This window comes from Carcharodon carcharias, chromosome 19 (assembly GCF_017639515.1).
Source record: "Carcharodon carcharias isolate sCarCar2 chromosome 19, sCarCar2.pri, whole genome shotgun sequence".
NCBI lineage: Eukaryota > Metazoa > Chordata > Chondrichthyes > Lamniformes > Lamnidae > Carcharodon > Carcharodon carcharias.
Window position 1 is genome coordinate 91,599,580 of NC_054485.1, and position 22,528 is coordinate 91,622,107.

Here is a 22,528-nt window from a genome sequence, read left to right on the forward strand (position 1 = left end):
GGCTAAAAGTTCAGGTCTTTTGGGTTTGCTTGTACATATACATTTTTAATGAGGTTTTACAACCCCTGAAGTTAAAGAGATGGGGAAAAAAGGGGTTAAAAGTTTAATGATTCTGGGGGGAAAAAAAGTAGAAAAAGCTTTACTGTTGCCTGGTGAGTGGTCCAGGAACACAGGCACAGAGAAAGGAAAAAAGAGAGAGCTCAGTGTTTTCGAGAGAGAGGGGACAGGGATTTTAAGCTCTCTGATAAGAAAGATGATAAGGCTATTGGGGACACTAGTTGACTGAATAGTTAGTTTAGAAGTGATCAGTTTAGCAGAGGTGCTCCTTGAAGACTGAGTTTAGGGAACTCATTGTTTGTTCCGCAGTTGAAGAAACAGTGGGTTTAAGAGTGTGGTTTCTGGGTATCTTAGGCGAGATACATGAGTCGGTTGCAACTGTACCAGCCCTAAGCAAGAAGCCTTTGTGTCACACTCGTGGTAACTCTTCACTGGTTTGCGTGTCTGAAAAGATATTGCTGGGGTAAAGGAATAGTGTGAATTTGAATCAACCTCTTGTGTTTGTATTGAGGTCTTTCCAACCTTTATTTCTGATGTAATATAGTTAATTTTTCTTGGTTAATACATATTTTATTCTGTGGGTTAAAAGTTCATCAGCAGATTCCTGTGAATCTGTTCAGTAACTTTCCTCCATGGTTTCTTTAAAAAAATAAAGGTTAGAATCTATCAAGCCAGGTTTCACTCTGGGATCAGAATTGTCCAGTATTAACATTAGTTGGGGTCACAACACTATACACGTACACCCCTCCTTTTAAACATACAGTCCCTCCATATAGACTCACACAGTCTTTATGGCAGATACTTTATCTGCAGAGCCAGCCTTAGCTGCCTTTAAGAATGCCTCTATACGGAGAGGAACTAGCTTTGATCCACACTCCCACCTCCCCCCCCCCACCCTTATATACACTGTCCTCTGAAACTGTGCCCCTTGCATACTTGTTTTTGCTGAGAATCCCTTGCACCTTTGCTATTATGCCTGCCACTTCGCCATAATCTTACACTTAGAGAGTTTGCAGCATCACAAGGCCATGGTGGGGGTGGTGCAGAAAGGCGAGTTGGGAATGATTCAAACTGACTGACTCGGAAAATGAGATTATTGGGTCGGTCAGCACTCGAGTATCCGATTGGCTAACGGAACAAATCAGAAAAGTGGCCAAACGTGTAGGAGGAAAGAGTAATCGGATAATCAGCAGGAGGCTGCAGAGAGCCTTCCCTTTTTTTCTCCCCACCCTCAACGCTGTAGCTCAAAATCGAGCCCACCGTCCAAACAGCTCACACGAATTTTTCTTTGACTCCATTTTGGCTTTTGACTCAGAATGGCGCGAGCAGCCAAGCCGCCATGGTGCTTATAACGGAAGAAAGTAGGTTTAAGAAAGAGAAATGCCGCACGGTTCTGTCAAACATCAGGTCACAAAATCACGGATTCAGTGCTGGAAGTGCCCGACCAGGGCGGGGGTGGGAGGTGATGGGGGTAGGACAGTTCTCCCGGGCGTCCTAGCCAACATTTAACCCTCATATAAAATCGTTGGTCACCTTGCCGTGCTGCATTTCCCACATTACAACAGCGATGACACTTTGCAGTTATTTCACGGCTGTGGGGTGTTTTAAGACAGCCCAAGGCCTTTAAAAGAAGCTATATAAATCTTTTCCACTCTGTTTTTTTTTTGAAAAGCCGAAACCCTGTGATAAATGGGCCCACTGTGAATACTGACACATTCACACACAAGTCATTTTACCAGAGCGCGTGCTGTTCACCCAATGGCGGGTAGATTTTGGGTTACTCACAATAATTGCTGCCCCTCCCCCACCTGCCTCGGACTTTGCCTCACTCACCGTCTCCTCTCTGCTCCAATGAACCCAAATGCCTAAGAACCCTCGCTGGAGCGATCACATCCAACAAGTCGCCGTCTCCCAGGACGCATTTAGAAAATCTCCAGCGCCCTCGGGACCCACCTCCACACAGCCTAATGAATCTGCAGCCCTTCACTTTCCATTATTTATACCTTTGCTGTTAGTTCTGGCTCCTGATTTGGTGCAATTAGTGCAATGACGCAGTTATTCAACTGTTCACAGTATGTGCAGAATGGCCAAGAGCATACGTTTAACCCTCTCATCCAGTCAGTGCCACGCCGGGGCAGTTCTGAGCCAAGAGGGTTAACCCTCTCACCCACCTCTCCCCCATCCACAGTCAGACGCTGGGCAGCCTGTTTCCTGCGGAGGGGATTAACCCTCTCACCCACCCACAGTCAGACACTGGGCAGCCTGTTCCCAGTGGAGGGGATTAACCCTCTCACCCACCTCTCCCCCGCCCCCATTCACAGTCAGACATTGGGCAGCCTGTTCCCAGTGGAGGGGATTAACTCTCTCACCAACCTCTTCCCCCACTCACAGTCAAGACACCAGGCAGCCTGTTCCCAGTGAAGGAGGATTAACCCTCTCACCCACCTCTTCCCCCACTCACAGTCAAGATACCGGGCAGCCTGTTCCCAGTGAAGGAGGATTAACCCTCTCACCCACCTCTTCCCCCACTCACAGTCAAGATACCGGGCAGCCTGTTCCCAGTGAAGGAGGATTAACCCTCTCACCCACCTCTTCCCCATTCACAGTCAGACAGGTGGGGGGCAGCCTGTTCCCAGCATAGGGGATTAACCCTCTCACCTAGCAGTTGTCCCTCACACGGCACCATCCCCAGCTCCCTGGTCTTACTGGCTGCAGCTATACTGACGTTATTGGGTCCCCTCACATTGCTGCACCATAACCCCTCCCTAGCCAGCCTCTTGCTCCATGCTCAGCCCAGACCATCAGGTGTTCTACATTGTAAAGTATTTATTTCATTTTCTAATCCTGCAAACACTCTCTAGAAGGGAAAAATCCTTAAAGGGTGACCGTTAATTCTTTGTGACGGCATAGATCCCTGAGCCTCACTGTAAATGATGTGTCAAGCGGCAATCCAATCTGCAGTGAGCACATTGCAACTAATGAGACTTGGCAGCACAACAGCTTCTGTGCTCTTAAAACGAAGCATTATATAATATTACAGCATATATCACCTTACACAGCATTAATATTACTCCACATATTACTGTACATGTCACCATAGGCCGGATTTATATTATTCCATTTTTTTTTTAAATTCTTTCATGGGATGTGGGCGTCGCTGGCTGGGCCAGCATTTATTGCCCTGCCCTAAATGCCCTCTGAGAAAGGGCAATTAAGAGTCAACCACATGGCTGCGGGTCTGGTGTCACATGTAGACCAGACCGGGTATGGACAGCAGGTTTCCTTCCCTGAAGGATATTAGTGAACCAGATGGATTGTTATAATAATTGGCAACGGTTTCGTGGTCATCATAAGACTTTTAATTCCAGATTTTTATTGTACACGGTACCCTAGACTGGTTTAATATTATTCCACATTACTGTACGTGACACCCTAGGCTGGATTAATATTACTTCACATATTGCCCTGTGCACCATTTTAGACTTTTATCTATCTGTAACTGTATGATTATGTTATACCTTTCCATTATCAAAAAGTACTGGATGAGCAGAAATCTGCTCCTGTGAAATATTGAGAAGGCTGTCTTCGGTCCCCAGCACAAGCTCCGCTCCCTTGCCCCCAACTCCATCCCTCTCCCTGGTAACTTGCTGAGGCTGAACCAGACTGTCTGAAACCGCCATGTCATATTTGATGTTTCAACCTCGTATAACCACACGTTGTAACGAAGACCACATAGCTCCACCTCCCTAACATCACCAGGCTCCATCCCTGCCTCAGCTCATCCACTGCTGAAACCCTCACCCATGCCGTCGCTGCCTCTGGACTGGACTCTTCCCAAGCACTCCTGCTCTCTTCCCTAATTCTACTCTTAACCAAGTCCCGTTCACCCAACTCCTGTGCTCGTTGACCCACACTGACTTACGGTTAAGCAAAACCTCAATTTTAAAATTCCCCTCCTAGTTTTCAAATCTCTCTCTAGTCTCCTGCACCTGAACAACCCTCCCGGGTTAGCTGTGCTTATCTAATTCTGGCTCTTGAGCATCCCTGATTTTACTGTCTCCACCACTGTTGGCCGTGCCTTCAGCTGCCTAGACCCTCAGCTCTGGAATTCCCTCCCTAAACCTCTCCGCTCCTCTCTCCTCCTTTCAGACGCTTTTCAAGACCTGCCTCTTTGGCCAAGCTTTTGTTCATCTGGCCGACGATCTCCTGACGTGCAGCTCGATGTCAAACCTTGTTTGATAAAAGCTCGCAAAAGCGCCTTGGAGCATTTTATTATGTTAAAGGCGCAAAGCATGTGGCAAGTTGTTAATGTGGTTTTCCTGTTCTGTGGGTTACAACATGCCACATATTGTTGTGTTTGTCCCGTTCTGAGTTCTATTATTCGAGGTGCGGACTCAGAGGATAATTACGTCAATAGGAACTGAGCCAAGGAAGTGTCGGAAGTCAGGGAGAGAGGTCTGAAGAGATTTTGAAATCCATCCTGAAGAAATGTGGTGTTGACATCAAGAAGTGGGAGGGAACCATCAAAGGCAGCAAACCTCAGTAATCATGTACAGGCAAGGAGTCAACGATTTTGAACAAGTTAAATGATTGCCATAGAATCAGAGAAACGTTGGCAGAGGAAAAGCTATTGTCCCACAGAATGAGGGGACGCTCATTTAAAACCGAGATGCGAAGGAATTTCTTCTCTCAGAGGGTAGTGAATGCCTGGGAATTCGCTACCCTCAGAGTTGTGGAGGCTAGATCACTGGAAGTATTTAAAGAGGAGGTAGATAGATTTTTGACACATTTGGGGAGTTGAGGGCTATGAGGAGCTGGCACGAAAAGAGCAGTAGAGGCCTGGGGCAGCAGGCAGGCTTGGGAGGGGGGGGGGGGTGCTGAATGGCCTACTCCTGCTCCTATTTCTTATGTTCTACCATGACTGCACATCAACTGACAGCTCTCTCTAGCATTGGTTCCCAAAACCATTATTAAAGAAAAGTCAAATTTTAAAACTCAAATCTTTTCCTTTCCTGTTTACAACAAACAACAATCTTACCCGAATGATCAGAAGGATGCTCTGTGTATTGACTGTACTACTTTATTCTTTTGTGGGGTCCCAGTGTCACTTGGTTGCCCATCCATAATTGCCCTTGAACAGAGCGACTTGCCAGGCCATTTCAGAGGGCAGTTAAGAGTCAACCACATTGCTGTGGACCTGGAATCACATGTAGGCCAGACCGGGCAAGGGTGGCAGATTTCCTTCTCTAAAGGGGATATTTGTGAACCAGGTGGGTTTTTGCTACAATCGATGATAGTTTCATGGTCACCGTTACTGTGGCTAGCTTTATATTCCAGCTCTTATGAACTGAATTTAAATTTCACCAGCTACCGTGGTGGGATTTGAACCTGTGTCCCCACAGTATTAGCCCGGGCCTCTGGATTAGTAGTCCAGTGAAATTACCACTCACCACCATCTCCCTCCCATATATACGGTGCTCTACACATCATCCTATGCCGTATTAGTATTAGGAGCACAAAAACAGGCCATTCTGCCCAACTGGTCTATGCTAATGTTTCTCCTCCACCAGTGTCCTCTTCATCTCAACCTATCAATATATCCTCCTATTCTTCCTCTCACTAATGTCTTAGCGAGCTTCCGTTTAAATGCATCTATGTTATTCATCTCAACCACTTCTTGAGTCAGCAAGTTCCACATTCTCACCATTCTCTGGGTCAAGAAATTTCTCCTGAATTCCTTATTGGATTTATTAGTGACCATCTTAAAATTACGGCCCATAGTTTGGCTCTTGCCCACAGCTGAAAACTCTTCCCTCCATCCTCCCTATCAAGCCTTTTCAAGATCCCTATCAGGACAAGCCTCACCCTTCTCTTTCTAGAGAAAAGTGCCCCAAATTGTTCAATTTTTCCTAATGGTTATAACCTTTCAGTTCTGCTATATCCATTGCTAATTGCCCTTGAGAAGGTGGTGGTGAGCTGCCTTCTTGAACCACAGCAGTCCATGTGGTGTAGGTACACCCACAGTACTATTAGGGAGGGAGTTCCAGGATCTTGACCCAGTGACAGTGAAGAAACAGTGATATATTTCCAAGTCAGGATGGTGTGTGGCTTGAAGGGGAACTTGCAGGTGGTGGTGTTCCCATGTGTCTGCTGCCCTTGTTCTTCCAAGTGGTACAGGTCATGGGTTTGGAAGGTGCTGTTGAATGAGACGAAGGTAATACCATTGACTGTGAAGGGGCGATGGTTACATTTTCTCTTGTTGGAGATGACCACTGCCCGGCACTTGTGTGACACAAATGTTACATGCCACTTATCAGCCCAAGTCTGAAACTTGTGGACACAGACCACTTCGGTATCCAAGGAGTCACGAATAGTGAACATTGTGCAACCATCATGTGGACATCCCCACTTCTGGCCTTATGGAGGGAAGGACATTGATGAAGCAGCTGAAGCTGGTTGGGCTGAGGACACTTCCCTGAAGAACTCCTACAGTGATATCCTGGAGTTGAGATGATTAACCTCCAACAACCACAACCACATCTTTTGTGCTAGGTATGTCTCCAACAAATGGAGAAGAGCTGTCCCATTGACTCCAATTTTGCTAAGGCTCCTTGATGCCACACTTGGTCAAATGCTGCCTTGATGCCAAGGGCAGTCACCTCTGGAGATCAGCTCCTTTGTCCATGTTTGGACCAAGGCTGTAATGAGATCTGGAGCTGGGTGGCCCTGGAGGAGCCCACCCTGGGCATCAGTGAGCAGATTATTGCTGTGTAAGTGCCGCTTGATAGCACCGTTGACGACACCTTCCATCATTTTGCTGATTATGGAGAGTAGACTGATGGGGTGGTAACTGCCCAGGTTTGATTTGTCCTGCCTTTTATAGACAAGACATACCTGGGCAATTATCCATCAAGTGGATGTTGTGTCTGTACTTGGCTTGAGGCACAGCTAGTTCTGGAGCACAAGTCTTCAGTGCTGTTGCCAGAATGTTGTCAGGGCCCATGACCTTTGCAGTATCCAGTGCTTTCAGCCATCTCTTGATATCGCATGGAACGAATGGACTGGCTGAAGACCGGCATCTGTGAAGCTGGGGCGCTCAGGAAGAGGATCATCCACACCACACTTCTGCTGAAGATGGTTTTCAATGCTTTAGCCTTTTCTTTTGCACCGAGGGTGCTGGGCTCCCTCATTTTGATGATGGTTTTGTTTGTGAAGCCTCCGCCTATAGTTAGTGGTTTAATTGTCCATTGCCATTCGCGAGTGGATGTGGCAGCATCGCAGAGTTTTGATCTGATCCATTTATTGTGGGATCACTTAGCTCTGTCTATTGCACGCTGCGTCCGCTGTTTGGCAGGCAAGTAGTCCTGTGTTGTAGCTTCACCAGATTGACCCCATGTTTTTAGGGATGCCTGATGTTGTTTCTGGCATGCCCCCCTGCACTCCTCATTGACCAGCGTTGATCCCCAAGCTCGATGGTAATGATAGAATGCGGGATATGCTAGACCATGAGGTTACAGATATGGTTGAGTGCAATTCTGCTGCTGTTGATGGCCCACAGCACCTCACAGATGCTCAGTTTTGAGCTGAAACATCTGTTCTGAACCTATCCCATTTAGCACCAATAGTGTCATGGACAGACGCATCCACAACAAGTAGCTTCGTGAGGGTGAGGCAGGCTTTTCCCTCATGTTGTTACCTGCCACAGACCCAGTCTTGCAGCCAAATCCTTCAGGGCTTGGCCAGCTCGGTCAGTAATGATGCTACCGAACCACTCTTGCTGTTGGACATTGAAGTCCCCCACTCAGAGTACATTCTGTGTCCTTTCCACCCTCGGTGCTTCTTCCAAGTGATGTCCAACATGGAGGAGCACTGACTCCTCATCAGCTGAAGGGGGTGGTTGGTGGGGCGGTTAGCGGAACTTAGCAGGTTTCCTTGCCCATGTTTGACCTGTGGCCAGGGGACTGCATGGGGTCTGCATCCAATGTGGAGGGCTCCTAGGGCAACTCCCTCCTGACTGTATACCACCTGTGCCACCACCTCTGCTGTGCCTGTCCTGCTCGTGGGACAGGGCATACCCAGGGGTGGTGATGATGGCGGTGTCTGGGACTTTGGCTGTAAAGTACGATTAGGTGAGTGTGACTATGTCAGGCTGTTGCTTTAGTCTGCGGGGCAGCTCTCCCAATTTTGGCACAAGTCACCCAGGTGTTAGTGGGGGTCGACTGAGCAGTAAGTCCCCTTGTCGCTTCCGGTTGGTGCCGAGGTTGGCGCCAGGTGGTCCACCCACTTTCATTCTTATTTTTTGGCTTTTTTTCATCCACATGAGTGACACGCTCGACCATCTCAGGGGGTGGTTCAGAGTCAACCACATTACTGTGGAGTCACAAGCCGCAAACCAAGTAAGGATAGCACATTCCCTCCGCTGAAAGACATTAGTAAAGCAGATGGATTTTTATATCAATCGCTTATAGTTTCATGATCACCATTACTGGTTTATTATTAATTCATTCATTCATTCATTCAACCTAAAATTCCACCAGCTGCCGTGTCTCCAGAGCATTAGACCGAGCTGCTGCATTACTAGTCCGTAACATTAACACTATTTTTAACATATTCTACATTTCCCCACACCGGCTTGAATTAAGCACGTTATTATATATACAGGCCTGTCCCAGATTAATATACCCCATATTACTGTGCATCTGTGATATTATAGTTTTTTTTAAATGTTCTTTCATGAGATGCGGACGTCACTGGCAAGGCCAGCATTTGTTGCCTATCCCTAGCTGCCCTTGAACCGAGCGGCTTGCTAAAAGCCAATCGCATTGTAGATCTGGTGTCATATGTATGACAGGCCAGGTAGATTTCCTTAGTGAACCAGGTCGGATTACTAGGTTACGACAATCGACGACACTTTTGAGCTCCAGATTTTATTAATTGAATTTAAATTCCATCCATGTCCCCAGAACATTAGTCTGGACCTCTGGATTACTAGTCCAGTGACAACACCACTACGCCACTGTCCACCCCCAGTTCTTCTGTACGCTGTTGTCCTCACTAAGTATTAGGTTATTTTGTTCTATGTTTGTGCTCCTTATGTGGATCAGTGCCAAACTTCACCAGATAACGCTCCTGTGATGCACCATGGGATGATTTAGGAGCTACGTAAATGCAAGCTTTTGTATACATTATTGTATATATGCTGCTCTGTACTGGACTATATTACTGTACAATCCCTTACAATGGATAACAATTACACCATCCTCAACCAGCTCATATTGTCTGAGATTAGAATACCTTGTATGTTTATCACTTAACACATAGTCAAGGTTGTGTGTATAGGACAGCTGGATGGACAGAAAGACAAATAAGTGAGTTAGATCAAGGGTCAAGGAATCAAAATGGTTGTTCAGTACAGTTAGAGAGAGAGAGAGAGTCAAGCACGGATGTCAGAAACAAAGAGCCGACAGCTTTATCCTGGCAAAACTGAAGAAGAAGCTGAGGTCAGAGACAGAAGAGGAAGAAGAAAACTCAGATGGGTGGATAGCGTTGAGACCTGGACAGAGGGAGGCTTGAAGAAAGCCACAGGAGACGCCAAGGTGACACCAAAGGCCACACTCAGGGTATGGTGAAAACGGACGAATACATAGGACACACTTCTTGTTAAGTGTCACACGGACTTCCTTTAACCCCCTGCCTGTTACACTTTGTCCACAGCATCCCGACTGCTACAAATCAGTGACTGCTGCAGTTCACCATCAGCAGCAACACAAACAAACTGCTGGTACATATTAAAATATACTGTCAGACTGCATAGCAACGTGAGATGTAGGGGCAAGAGGAGGCCATTCAGCCCCTCGAACCAGCTCCGTCATTCAATAACAACATGGCTGATCTTCTAACTCAACTACACAATCCCACCCAAATGCCCTGACCCTCAGTCACCCCACTGTCCAAAAATCTATCAACCTCAGTCTTGAATATACTCAATGGCTAAGCATCAACAGCTCTATGATGTAGGCAATTGCCAAGATTCACAACCCATGGAGTGAAATATTTCTCCTCATCCCAGTGCTAAAGGGGCAACTCCTTATCCTGAGACTGTGGGCCCATGGTTCTAGATTTGCCAGCCAGGGGAAACAGCCTCTTTACATCGACCTTGTCAAGCCGCTTACTGATTTTAAAAGTTTCAATGTGATTGCTCTTCATTCTTTGGAAATCCAGCAAATATAGGCTCAGAAAAATGACTCTCTGCTACACATGCAAACTCTCTGACCTCAATGGGACAGGACAGCATTAGCACAAAGAGAAAGACCGCAAGAAAGAGCAGGAAAGCGGGGGACGGAGGGGCGGGGGGGGAAGTGAAGAGAGAGAGCGGCGGGGAGGGAAGAGCAAGAGAGAGAGTGGGTGAGGACGAGCGAGAGAGAAAGGGAGAGTGGGAGGGATGGGAAAGTGTATGGGGGGGAAGAGCAACAGAGAGAGAGAGAGAAAGTGTGGGGGGGAGGAGTGAGAGAGAGAGAGAGAGAGAGAGAGTGTGGGGGGGAAGAGTGAGAGAGTGAGTGTGTGGGGGGACGAGCCAGAGAGAGAGAGAGAGAGAGAGAGAGAGGGTGAGGGTGACGAACGAGAGAGAGAGAGAGTGGGGGGGACGATCGAGAGAGAGAGAGAGGGAGAGAGTGTGTAGCGGGAACGAGCGAGAGAGAGTGTGTGTAGGGGGACGAACGAGGGACAGAGAGTGCGGGGGGGGGACGAGCGAGAGAGAGAGAGCGAGCGTGGGGGGGGGACGAGCGAGAGAGAGAGAGCGAGCGTGGGGGGGACGAGCGAGAGAGAGAGAGCGAGCGTGGGGGGGGACGAGCGAGAGAGAGAGAGAGCGAGCGTGGGGGGGGACGAGCGAGAGAGAGAGAGCGAGCGTGGGGGGGGGACGAGCGAGAGAGAGAGAGCGAGCGTGGGGGGGGACGAGCGAGAGGAGCGAGCGTGGGGGGGGACGAGCGAGAGAGCGAGCGTGGGGGGGGACGAGCGAGAGAGCGAGCGTGGGGGGGGGACGAGCGAGAGAGCGAGCGTGGGGGGGGGACGAGCGAGAGAGCGAGCGTGGGGGGGGGACGAGCGAGAGAGCGAGCGTGGGGGGGGGACGAGCGAGAGAGCGAGCGTGGGGGGGGGACGAGCGAGAGAGCGAGCGTGGGGGGGGACGAGCGAGAGAGCGAGCGTGGGGGGGGACGAGCGAGAGAGCGAGCGTGGGGGGGGGACGAGCGAGAGAGCGAGCGTGGGGGGGGACGAGCGAGAGAGCGAGCGTGGGGGGGGACGAGCGAGAGAGCGAGCGTGGGGGGGGACGAGCGAGAGAGCGAGCGTGGGGGGGGACGAGCGAGAGAGCGAGCGTGGGGGGGGACGAGCGAGAGAGCGAGCGTGGGGGGGGGACGAGCGAGAGAGCGAGCGTGGGGGGGGACGAGCGAGAGAGCGAGCGTGGGGGGGGACGAGCGAGAGAGCGAGCGTGGGGGGGGACGAGCGAGAGAGCGAGCGTGGGGGGGGACGAGCGAGAGAGCGAGCGTGGGGGGGGACGAGCGAGAGAGCGAGCGTGGGGGGGGACGAGCGAGAGAGCGAGCGTGGGGGGGGACGAGCGAGAGAGCGAGCGTGGGGGGGGACGAGCGAGAGAGCGAGCGTGGGGGGGGACGAGCGAGAGAGCGAGCGTGGGGGGGGACGAGCGAGAGAGCGAGCGTGGGGGGGGGACGAGCGAGAGAGCGAGCGTGGGGGGGGACGAGCGAGAGAGCGAGCGTGGGGGGGGACGAGCGAGAGAGCGAGCGTGGGGGGGGACGAGCGAGAGAGCGAGCGTGGGGGGGGGACGAGCGAGAGAGCGAGCGTGGGGGGGGACGAGCGAGAGAGCGAGCGTGGGGGGGGACGAGCGAGAGAGCGAGCGTGGGGGGGGACGAGCGAGAGAGCGAGCGTGGGGGGGGACGAGCGAGAGAGCGAGCGTGGGGGGGGACGAGCGAGAGAGCGAGCGTGGGGGGGGACGAGCGAGAGAGCGAGCGTGGGGGGGGACGAGCGAGAGCGCGAGCGTGGGGGGGGGACGAGCGAGAGAGCGAGCGTGGGGGGGGGACGAGCGAGAGAGCGAGCGTGGGGGGGGACGAGCGAGAGAGCGAGCGTGGGGGGGGACGAGCGAGAGAGCGAGCGTGGGGGGGGACGAGCGAGAGAGCGAGCGTGGGGGGGGACGAGCGAGAGAGCGAGCGTGGGGGGGGACGAGCGAGAGAGCGAGCGTGGGGGGGGACGAGCGAGAGAGCGAGCGTGGGGGGGGACGAGCGAGAGAGCGAGCGTGGGGGGGGACGAGCGAGAGAGCGAGCGTGGGGGGGGACGAGCGAGAGAGCGAGCGTGGGGGGGGACGAGCGAGAGAGCGAGCGTGGGGGGGGGGACGAGCGAGAGAGCGAGCGTGGGGGGGGACGAGCGAGAGAGCGAGCGTGGGGGGGGACGAGCGAGAGAGCGAGCGCGGGGGGGGAGGAGCGAGAGAGAGCGCGTCGGGGGGAGGAGCGAGAGAGAGCGCGTCGGGGGGAGGAGCGAGAGAGAGCGCGTCGGGGGGAGGAGCGAGAGAGAGCGCGTCGGGGGGAGGAGCGAGAGAGAGCGCGTCGGGGGGGAGGAGCGAGAGAGAGCGCGTCGGGGGGAGGAGCGAGAGAGAGCGCGTCGGGGGGGGAGGAGCGAGAGAGAGCGCGTCGGGGGGAGGAGCGAGAGAGAGCGCGTCGGGGGGAGGAGCGAGAGAGAGCGCGTCGGGGGGGAGGAGCGAGAGAGAGCGCGTCGGGGGGAGGAGCGAGAGAGAGCGCGTCGGGGGGAGGAGCGAGAGAGAGCGCGTCGGGGGGAGGAGCGAGAGAGAGCGCTCGGGGGGAGGAGCGAGAGAGAGCGCGTCGGGGGGAGGAGCGAGAGAGAGCGCGTCGGGGGGGAGGAGCGAGAGAGAGCGCGTCGGGGGGAGGAGCGAGAGAGAGCGCGTCGGGGGGAGGAGCGAGAGAGAGCGCGTCGGGGGGGAGGAGCGAGAGAGAGCGCGTCGGGGGGAGGAGCGAGAGAGAGCGCGTCGGGGGGAGGAGCGAGAGAGAGCGCGTCGGGGGGAGGAGCGAGAGAGAGCGCGTCGGGGGGAGGAGCGAGAGAGAGCGCGTCGGGGGGAGGAGCGAGAGAGAGCGCGTCGGGGGGAGGAGCGAGAGAGAGCGCGTCGGGGGGAGGAGCGAGAGAGAGCGCGTCGGGGGGAGGAGCGAGAGAGAGCGCGTCGGGGGGAGGAGCGAGAGAGAGCGCGTCGGGGGGAGGAGCGAGAGAGAGCGCGTCGGGGGGAGGAGCGAGAGAGAGCGCGTCGGGGGGAGGAGCGAGAGAGAGCGCGTCGGGGGGGAGGAGCGAGAGAGAGCGCGTCGGGGGGAGGAGCGAGAGAGAGCGCGTCGGGGGGAGGAGCGAGAGAGAGCGCGTCGGGGGGAGGAGCGAGAGAGAGCGCGTCGGGGGGAGGAGCGAGAGAGAGCGCGTCGGGGGGAGGAGCGAGAGAGAGCGCGTCGGGGGGAGGAGCGAGAGAGAGCGCGTCGGGGGGAGGAGCGAGAGAGAGCGCGTCGGGGGGAGGAGCGAGAGAGAGCGCGTCGGGGGGAGGAGCGAGAGAGAGCGCGTCGGGGGGAGGAGCGAGAGAGAGCGCGTACGGGGGGAGGAGCGAGAGAGAGCGCGTCGGGGGGAGGAGCGAGAGAGAGCGCGTCGGGGGGAGGAGCGAGAGAGAGCGCGTCGGGGGGAGGAGCGAGAGAGAGCGCGTCGGGGGGAGGAGCGAGAGAGAGAGCGCGTCGGGGGGAGGAGCGAGAGAGAGCGCGTCGGGGGGAGGAGCGAGAGAGAGCGCGTCGGGGGGAGGAGCGAGAGAGAGCGCGTCGGGGGAGGAGCGAGAGAGAGCGCGTCGGGGGGAGGAGCGAGAGAGAGCGCGTCGGGGGGAGGAGCGAGAGAGAGCGCGTCGGGGGGAGGAGCGACGAGAGAGCGCGTCGGGGGGAGGAGCGAGAGAGAGCGCGTCGGGGGAGGAGGAGCGAGAGAGAGCGCGTCGGGGGGAGGAGCGAGAGAGAGCGCGTCGGGGGGAGGAGCGAGAGAGAGCGCGTCGGGGGGAGGAGCGAGAGAGAGCGCGTCGGGGGGAGGAGCGAGAGAGAGCGCGTCGGGGGGAGGAGCGAGAGAGAGCGCGTCGGGGGGAGGAGCGAGAGAGAGCGCGTCGGGGGGAGGAGCGAGAGAGAGCGCGTCGGGGGGAGGAGCGAGAGAGAGCGCGTCGGGGGGAGGAGCGAGAGAGAGCGCGTCGGGGGGAGGAGCGAGAGAGAGCGCGTCGGGGGGGAGGAGCGAGAGAGAGCGCGTCGGGGTGGAGGAGCGAGAGAGAGCGCGTCGGGGGGAGGAGCGAGAGAGAGCGCGTCGGGGGGGAGGAGCGAGAGAGAGCGCGTCGGGGGGAGGAGCGAGAGAGAGCGCGTCGGGGGGAGGAGCGAGAGAGAGCGCGTCGGGGGGAGGAGCGAGAGAGAGCGCGTCGGGGGGAGGAGCGAGAGAGAGCGCGTCGGGGGGAGGGGAGCGAGAGAGAGCGCGTCGGGGGGAGGAGCGAGAGAGAGCGCGTCGGGGGGAGGAGCGAGAGAGAGCGCGTCGGGGGGGAGGAGCGAGAGAGAGCGCGTCGGGGGGAGGAGCGAGAGAGAGCGCGTCGGGGGGAGGAGCGAGAGAGAGCGCGTCGGGGGACGAGCGAGAGAGAGCGCGTCGGGGGGAGGAGCGAGAGAGAGCGCGTCGGGGGGACGAGCGAGAGAGAGCGCGTCGGGGGGACGAGCGAGAGAGAGCGCGTCGGGGGGACGAGCGGAGAGAGCGCGTCGGGGGGACGAGCGAGAGAGAGCGCGTCCGGGGGACGAGCGAGAGAGAGCGCGTCGGGGGGACGAGCGAGAGAGAGCGCGTCGGGGGGACGAGCGAGAGAGAGCGCGTCGGGGGGACGAGCGAGAGAGAGCGCGTCGGGGGGACGAGCGAGAGAGAGCGCGTCGGGGGGACGAGCGAGAGAGAGCGCGTCGGTGGGACGAGCGAGAGAGAGCGCGTCGGGGGGACGAGCGAGAGAGAGCGCGTCGGGGGGACGAGCGAGAGAGAGCGCGTCGGGGGGACGAGCGAGAGAGAGCGCGTCGGGGGGGACGAGCGAGAGAGAGCGCGTCGGGGGGGACGAGCGAGAGAGAGCGCGTCGGGGGGACGAGCGAGAGAGAGCGCGCCGGGGGGGACGAGCGAGAGAGAGCGCGTCGGGGGGACGAGCGAGAGAGAGCGCGTCGGGGGGACGAGCGAGAGAGAGCGCGTCGGGGGGACGAGCGAGGGAGAGCGCGTCGGGGGGACGAGCGAGGGAGAGCGCGTCGGGGGGACGAGCGAGAGAGAGCGCGTCGGGGGGACGAGCGAGAGAGAGCGCGTCGGGGGGGACGAGCGAGAGAGAGCGCGTCGGGGGGACGAGCGATGAGAGAGCGCGTCGGGGGGACGAGCGAGAGAGAGCGCGTCGGGGGGACGAGCGAGAGAGAGCGCGTCGGGGGGACGAGCGAGAGAGAGCGCGTCGGGGGGACGAGCGAGAGAGAGCGCGTCGGCGGGGGACGAGCGAGAGAGAGCGCGTCGGGGGGACGAGCGAGAGAGAGCGCGTCGGGGGGACGAGCGAGAGAGAGCGCGTCGGGGGGACGAGCGAGAGAGAGCGCGTCGGGGGGACGAGCGAGAGAGAGCGCGTCGGGGGGACGAGCGAGAGAGAGCGCGTCGGGGGGACGAGCGAGAGAGAGCGCGTCGGGGGGACGAGCGAGAGAGAGCGCGTCGGGGGGACGAGCGAGAGAGAGCGCGTCGGGGGGACGAGCGAGAGAGAGCGCGTCGGGGGGACGAGCGAGAGAGAGCGCGTCGGGGGGACGAGCGAGAGAGAGCGCGTCGGGGGGACGAGCGAGAGAGAGCGCGTCGGGGGGACGAGCGAGAGAGAGAGCGTCGGGGGGACGAGCGAGAGAGAGAGCGTCGGGGGGACGAGCGAGAGAGAGAGCGTCGGGGGGACGAGCGAGAGAGAGAGCGTCGGGGGGACGAGCGAGAGAGAGCGCGTCGGGGGGACGAGCGAGAGAGAGAGCGTCGGGGGGACGAGCGAGAGAGAGAGCGTCGGGGGGACGAGCGAGAGAGAGAGCGTCGGGGGGACGAGCGAGAGAGAGAGCGTCGGGGGGGACGAGCGAGATAGAGAGCGTCGGGGCGACGAGCGAGAGAGAGAGCGTCGGGGGGACGAGCGAGAGAGAGAGCGTCGGGGGGACGAGCGAGAGAGAGAGCGTCGGGGGGACGAGCGAGAGAGAGAGCGTGGGGGGGACGAGCGAGAGAGAGAGCGTGGGGGGGACGAGCGAGAGAGAGAGTGTGGGGGGGACGAGCGAGAGAGAGAGTGAGTGTGGGGGGAACGAGCGAGAGAGTGTAGGTGGGACGAGCGAGAGAGAGAGAGAGAGAAAGAGAGAGAGAGAGAGAGAGTGTGAAGGGGACAAGCGAGAGAGAGAGAGAGAGAGTGTGGGTGGAATGAGCGAGAGAGAGAGAGAGTGTGGGGGGACGAGCGAGCGAGACAGAGAGAGAGTGTGAAGGGGACAAGCGAGAGAGAGAGAGAGAGAGTGTGGGTGGAATGAGCGAGAGAGAGAGAGAGCGTGGGGGGGACGAGCGAGCGAGAGAGAGAGTGTGGGGGGGACGAGCGAGAAAGAGAGTGTCGGGGGGACGAGCGAGAGAGAGAGTGTCGGGGGGACGAGCGAGAGAGAGAGTGTCGGGGGGACGAGCGAGAGAGAGAGTGTCGGGGGGACGAGCGGGAGAGAGAGTGTGGGGGTGGATGAGAGAGAGAGAGAGAGAGAGAGAGTGTGGGGGTGGATGAGAGAGAGAGAGAGAGGGAGAGAGTGTGGGGGGGACGAGCGAGAGAGAGAGTGTGGGGGTGGATGTGAGAGAGAGAGAGAGAGAGAGTGTGGGGGGGACGAGCGAGAGAGAGAGAGTGTGGGGGGGACGAGCGAGAGAGAGAGAGTGTGCGGGGGACGAGTGAGAGAGAGAGAGTGTGGGGGGGACGAGCGAGAGAGAGAGCGTCGGGGGGACGAGCGAGAGAGAGAGTGTGGGGGGGACGAGCGAGAGAGTGAGTGTGGGGGAGACGAGCGAGAGAGAGAGTGTGGGGGGGACGAGCGAGAGAGAGTGTGGGGGGGACGAGCGAGAGAGAGAGTGAGTGTGGGGGGAACGAGCGAGAGAGTGTAGGTGGGACGAGCGAGAGAGAGAGAGAGAGAGAGAGAGAGAGTGTGAAGGGGACAAGCGAGAGAGAGAGAGAGAGAGAGAGTGTGGGTGGAATGAGCGAGAGAGAGAGAGAGAGTGTGGGGGGACGAGCGAGCGAGACAGAGAGAGAGTGTGAAGGGGACAAGCGAGAGAGAGAGAGAGAGAGAGTGTGGGTGGAATGAGCGAGAGAGAGAGAGAGCGTGGGGGGGACGAGCGAGAGAGAGAGTGTCGGGGGGACGAGCGAGAGAGAGAGTGTCGGGGGGACGAGCGTGAGAGAGAGTGTCGGGGGGACGAGCGAGAGAGAGAGTGTCGGGGGGACGAGCGAGAGAGAGAGTGTCGGGGGTGGATGAGAGAGAGAGAGAGAGAGAGAGAGTGTGGGGGTGGATGAGAGAGAGAGAGAGAGGGAGAGAGTGTGGGGGGGACGAGCGAGAGAGAGAGTGTGGGGGTGGATGAGAGAGAGAGAGAGAGAGTGTGGGGGGGACGAGCGAGAGAGAGAGAGTGTGGGGGGGACGAGCGAGAGAGAGAGAGTGTGGGGGGGACGAGTGAGAGAGAGAGAGAGAGTGTGGGGGGGACGAGCGAGAGAGAGAGAGTGTGGGGGGGACGAGCGAGAGAGAGAGTGGGGAACGAGCGAGAGAGAGAGTGTGGGGGGGACGAGACAGAGAGAGAGCGCGGGGGGGGATGAGCAAGAGAGAGAGAGTGGGGGGGACGAGCGAGAGAGAGAGCGCGGGGGTGTTGAGCAAGAGAGAGAGAGAGTGGGGGGGACGAGCGAGAGAGAGAGTGAGAGAGTGGGGGTTACGTTCGATAGAGAAAGAGAGTGGGGGGACAAGCGAGAAAGAGAGAGTGTGGGGGGGACGAGCGAGAAAGAGAGAGAGAGAGTGGGGTGGACGAGCGAGAGAGAGAGTTTATGGGGGACGAGCGAGAGAGAGAGAGTGGGGGGACGAGCGAGAGAGAGAGTGTGGGGGTACAAGCGATAGAGAGAGAGAGTGGGGGGGGACAAGCGAGAGAGAGAGAGATTGGGGGGGACGAGCAAGAGAGAGAGAGAGAGAGAGAGAGTGGGGGGGACGAGCAAGAGAGAGAGAGAGAGAGTGGGGTGGACGAGCGAGAGAGAGAGTTTATGGGGGACGAGCGAGAGAGAGAGAGTGGGGGGACGAGCGAGAGAGAGAGTGTGGGGGTACAAGCGATAGAGAGAGAGAGTGGGGGGGGACAAGCGAGAGAGAGAGAGATTGGGGGGGACGAGCAAGAGAGAGAGAGAGAGAGAGAGAGTGGGGGGGACGAGCAAGAGAGAGAGAGAGAGAGTGGGGGGACGAGCGAGAGAGAGAGAGAGAGAGTGCGGGGACAAGCGAGAGAGAGAGAGTGGGGGGGACGAGCGAGAGAGAGCGTGGGGGGGACGAGCGAGAGAGAGAGCCTTTGGGGGGACGAACGAGAGAGAGAGCGTGGGGGGGACGAGCGAGAGAGAGAGCGTGGGGGGGACGAGCGAGAGAGAGAGCGTGGGGGGGACGAGCGAGAGAGAGAGCGTGGGGGGGACGAGCGAGAGAGAGAGCGCGGGGGGGACGAGCGAGAGACAGAGCGTGGGGGGACGAGCGAGAGAGAGAGCGTGGGGGGGACGAGCGAGAGAGAGAGCGTGGGGGGGACGAGCGAGAGAGAGAGAGCGTGGGGGGGACGAGCGAGAGAGAGAGCGTGGGGGGACGAGCGAGAGAGAGAGTGGGGGGACGAGCGAGAGAGAGAGTGGGGGGACGAGCGAGAGAGAGAGTGGGGGGACGAGCGAGAGAGAGAGAGCGTTGGGGGGACGAGCGAGAGAGAGAGAGAGAGAGAGTGGGGGGGGACGAGCAAGAGAGAGAGAGAGAGAGTGGGGGGGACGAGCAAGAGAGAGAGAGAGAGAAAGAGACTGGTGGGGACGAACGATAGAGAGCGAGTGGGGAAGGATGAGAGAGAGAGAGTGCGATGGGGTCGAGAGAGAGAGAGTGTGGGCAGGACGAGCGAGAGAGAGAGAGGGCAGGACGAGCGAGAGAGAGAGAGAGAGTGGGGGGGACGAGCGAGAGAGAGAGAGAGTGAGTGGGGGGACGAGCGAGAGAGAGAGAGAGTGAGTGGGGGGGGGACGAGCGAGAGAGAGAGTGGGGGGACGAGCGAGAGAGAGAGAGAGTGGGGGGCACGAGCGAGAGAGAGAGAGAGAGAGAGTGGGGGGGACGAGCGAGAGAGAGAGAGAGAGAGTGGGGGGGACGAGCGAGAGAGAGAGAGAGTGAGTGGGGGGGGTACGAGCGAGAGAGAGAGAGTGGTGGGGACGAGCGAGAGAGAGAGCGAGTGGGGGGGACGAGCGAGAGAGAGAGAGAGAGAGAGTGGGGGGATGAGCGAGAGAGAGAGTGGGGGGACGAGCGAGAGAGAGAGTGGGGGGACGAGCGAGAGAGAGTGAGAGAGAGTGCGGGGTACGAGAGAGAGAGAGTGTGGGGGTACGAGCGAGAGAGAGAGAGTGGGGGGGATGAGCGAGAGAGAGAGCGAGTGGGGGGGACGAGCGAGAGAGAGAGAGAGAGAGTGTGGGGGGGACGAGCGAGAGAGAGAGAGAGAGAGAGAGTGGGGGGGATGAGCGAGAGAGAGAGAGAGAGTGGGGGGGACAAAAGAGAGAGAGAGAGAGAGAAAGAGACTGGTGGGGACGAACGAGAGAGAGTGAGTGGGGAAGGACGTGCGAGAGATAGAGAGTGCGAGGGGGTCAAAGAGAGAGAGAGTGGGGGGGGACGAGCGAGAGAGAGAGAGAGAGTGGGGGGGGACGAGCGAGAGAGAGAGAGTGGGGGGGACGAGCGAGAGAGAGAGAGAGAGAGTGTGGGGGTGGATGAGAGAGAGAGAGAGAGGGAGAGAGAGTGGGGGGGACGAGCGAGAGAGAGAGAGTGTGGGGGTGGATGAGAGAGAGAGAGAGAGAGTGTGGGGGGGACGAGCGAGGAGAGAGAGAGTGTGGGGGGGACGAGCGAGAGAGAGAGAGTGTGGGGGGGACGAGTGAGAGAGAGAGAGAGTGTGGGGGGGACGAGCGAGAGAGAGAGAGTGTGGGGGGGACGAGCGAGAGAGAGAGTGGGGAACGAGCGAGAGAGAGAGTGTGGGGGGGACGAGACAGAGAGAGAGCGCGGGGGGGATGAGCAAGAGAGAGAGAGTGGGGGGGACGAGCGAGAGAGAGAGCGCGGGGGTGTTGAGCAAGAGAGAGAGAGAGTGGGGGGGACGAGCAAGAGAGAGAGTGAGAGAGTGGGGGTTACGTTCGATAGAGAAAGAGAGTGGGGGGACAAGCGAGAAAGAGAGAGTGTGGGGGGGACGAGCGAGAAAGAGAGAGAGAGAGTGGGGTGGACGAGCGAGAGAGAGAGTTTATGGGGGACGAGCGAGAGAGAGAGAGTGGGGGGACGAGCGAGAGAGAGAGTGTGGGGGTACAAGCGATAGAGAGAGAGAGTGGGGGGGGACAAGCGAGAGAGAGAGAGATTGGGGGGGACAAGCGAGAGAGAGAGAGATTGGGGGGGACGAGCAAGAGAGAGAGAGAGAGAGAGAGTGGGGGGACGAGCAAGAGAGAGAGAGAGAGAGTGGGGTGGACGAGCGAGAGAGAGAGTTTATGGGGGACGAGCGAGAGAGAGCGAGGGGGGACGACGCGAGAGAGAGAGTGTGGGGGTACAAGCAATAGAGAGAGAGAGTGGGGGGGGACAAGCGAGAGAGAGAGGATTGGGGGGGGACGCAACGAGAGAGAGAGAGAGAGAGAGAGTGGGGGGGACGAGCAGAGAGAGAGAGAGAGAGTGGGGGGACGAGCGAGAGAGAGAGAGAGCGTGCGGGGACAAGCGAGAGAGAGAGAGTGGGGGGGACGAGCGAGAGAGAGCGTGGGGGGGACGAGCGAGAGAGAGCGTGGGGGGGACGAGCGAGAGAGAGAGCCTTTGGGGGGACGAACGAGAGAGAGAGCGTGGGGGGGACGAGCGAGAGACAGAGCCTGGGGGGGACGAGCGAGAGACAGAGCCTGGGGGGGACGAGCGAGAGAGAGAGAGCGTGGGGGGGACGAGCGAGAGGGTGAGCGTGGGGGGGACGAGCGAGAGAGAGAGCGTGGGGGGGACGAGCGAGAGAGAGAGCGTGGGGGGGACGAGCGAGAGAGAGAGCGTGGGGGGGACGAGCGAGAGAGAGCGGGGGGGGGACGAGCGAGAGAGAGAGCGTGGGGGGGACGAGCGAGAGAGAGAGCGTGGGGGGGACGAGCGAGAGAGAGAGCGTGGGGGGACGAGCGAGAGAGAGAGGTGGGGGGGACGAGCGAGAGAGAGAGCGTGGGGGGACGACGGCGAGAGAGAGAGACGTGGGGGGGGACGAGCGAGAGAGAGATGCGTGGGTGGGACGAAGCGAGAGAGAAGAGCGTGGGGGTGTACGAGCAGAGAGACGAGAGCGTGGGGGGGACGAGCGAGAGAGAGAGCCGTGGGGGGGACCGAGCGAGAGAGAGAGCGTGGGGGACGAGCGAGCGAGGAGCGAGGGGCGAGCGAGAGAGCGAGGTGGGGGGGGACGAGCGAGCAGAGAGAGCGTGGGGGGGACGAGCGAGAGAGCAAGAGAGGGGGGACGAGCGAGAGAGAGAGCCGTGGGGGGGACGAGCGAGAGAGAGAGAGAGTGGGGACCGAGGAGAGAGAGAGGAGGGGGGACGAGCGAGAGAGAGAGTGGGGGGGACGAGCGAGAGAGAGAGAGAGTGGGGGGGACGATCGAGAGAGAGAGAGCGTGGGGGGGACGAGCGAAAGAGAGAGTGGGGGGGACGAGCGAAAGAGAGAGTGGGGGGACGAGCGAAAGAGAGAGTGGTGGGGGGACGAGCGAGAGAGAGAGAGAGTGGGGGGGACGAGCGAGAGAGAGAGAGAGAGTGGGGGGGACGAGCGAGAGAGAGAGAGAGTGGGGGGGACGAGCGAGAGAGAGAGTGTTTGGGGGGGACGAGCGAGAGAGAGAGAGAGAGAGTGGGGGGGTACAGAGTGAGAGAGAGAATGAGTGGGGGGACGAGCAAGAGAGGGAGAGAGAGTGGGGGTACGAGCGAGAGAGAGAGAGAGAGGGGGGGACGAGCTAGAGAGAGAGAGCGTGGGGGGGACGAGCGAGAGAGAGAGAGCGTGGGGGGGACGAGCAAGAGCGAGAGCGTGGGGGGGACGAGCGAGAGGAGAGAGAGAGAGTGGGGGGGATCGAGCAGAGAGAGAGAGTGGGGGGACGAGCGAGAGAGAGAGTGGGGGGGGGGGACTGCGAGAGAGAGAGTGGGGGGGACGAGCGAGAGAGAGAGAGTGGGGGGGACGAGCGAGAGAGAGAGAGAGTGGGG

General features: G+C 58.3%; 1 protein-coding gene across 2 annotated transcripts in view; it reads right to left on the reverse strand.

Annotated features, from left to right (window-relative positions):
• The window catches only part of sh3bp5lb (SH3-binding domain protein 5-like, b), a 50,646-nt gene that overhangs the window by 11,140 nt on the left and 16,978 nt on the right, over positions 1-22,528 (reverse strand). The gene's annotated exons all lie outside the window — the stretch shown is intronic.